The following is a 1,389-nucleotide window of genomic DNA, read 5'->3' on the forward strand; positions in this document are numbered from 1 at the left end:
GGAGGGGTAGGGGGGCGGGAGGGGAGACCGAGGAGACGGCGGAGATAGAAGCAAGCTGGGTGGGAGAGGAGGGGGAGGCCGGTCCGTCCGGTGCTCTCCTGCCATAGGCTCCGGGGACACGTCGCGTCAGCACCCCACGTTGGGCGCGGCGCAAGCTATTGGCTGATGCACACTTCCCCGCTCCCCCCCCTCCCCCGCCAGGGCCCACGTCCCCCGCCGGCTCTGCGCTCCCGCCCCCCGCCCGCGCAGGGCTGGGCGGGGCCGGCGCTGGTTAGCTCCGGAGTGTGAAACCGCGTGTTAATGTAACCGGCGCGAGAGGCGCGGGCGGCGGCGGCGGGAGCGGCGGCTGCAGGAGCAGCAGCGGCGGCGGGTACCCTGTGCCCCGCGTCCCTGAGGCTGCCGACTGCGCCACCCCCACTCTCTCACGGCCGGGCGGGACCCGCGCCACCAGTCCGGACCTCCGCCGGCCGGCGGCGACTTAACCCCCGCAGCGACTACTCCCAACCCGCCCGCGGAGTTTGCCCGCTGGGTAGGGAGGCCGACCTGCGGAGCGCACGCCTGCCTTTTCCCCCACCATCTCGTGGATGTCGCCCCCCGGGTCGTGAGAGAACTTTTCAGCGGGCTGGAGCGCCCTTCGAGGAGGGGCAGACGAAGGGAAAGAAGGAAGGAGGGCTGAGGAAGGGGCTCGGAGGAAGAGTCCAGAGCGGCCGGGCCGGCAGTGCTGGGCGAGTGCGTGCGGAGCGAGTGCGCGCGGTGCGCGGCGCCCGGATGCGCCCCGGGCTCGAGGAGCAGCGGGTGGCTGCGAGACTCCTCTCCGTGGAGTAGCCCCGCCGGGCCAGGAGGGTTTGTGCAACCGAAGAGAACACCGAGTGTCGGTCGCACGGGGCGTGCCGAGCCGCCTCCCGGCGCGCCCTTCGCACTTTCCCCGCCTCGTCGTCATCCCGCGCTCCTCCGCCCGGGCTGAGGCTTCGGAGCGCCTGGCTCGGAGCCTCCGCCGCTCTCGGGACGTCGTTCCTCGCCGCCTCCCTGGAGCCCGAGAGCGCCCGGCCGAAGACGCTGCCCGGACCCGCAGCGGTGGGTCCCTAACATCGCCAGGTTTGGTTGTGTGGGGTTAGCCGGGGGCGCCGGGCCACCTGCACCTCACCCGCGGCCAGCGCCGCGGAGGAGAACCCGGAGAGGAGGCGGACCGGGAGAAGCGCGAGGAAAAGCAGTCCTCTTGGATTTGTCTGTCCCGGAAGGGTGCCGCGCAAGCGGATCGCCGAGGGGAGCGCGGCCGGAATCACCGCGCCCCCACCTCCCCGCCGGGGCGTCCGAGGCCTGCGGGTTGGATCGCAGTCCCCGCGCCCTTTCCTTGGGCGCCGGGGTCACCGCGCAGGTTCTTGGTGCAGT

This window comes from Suricata suricatta, chromosome 13 (genome assembly GCF_006229205.1).
Source record: "Suricata suricatta isolate VVHF042 chromosome 13, meerkat_22Aug2017_6uvM2_HiC, whole genome shotgun sequence".
Taxonomy (NCBI): domain Eukaryota; kingdom Metazoa; phylum Chordata; class Mammalia; order Carnivora; family Herpestidae; genus Suricata; species Suricata suricatta.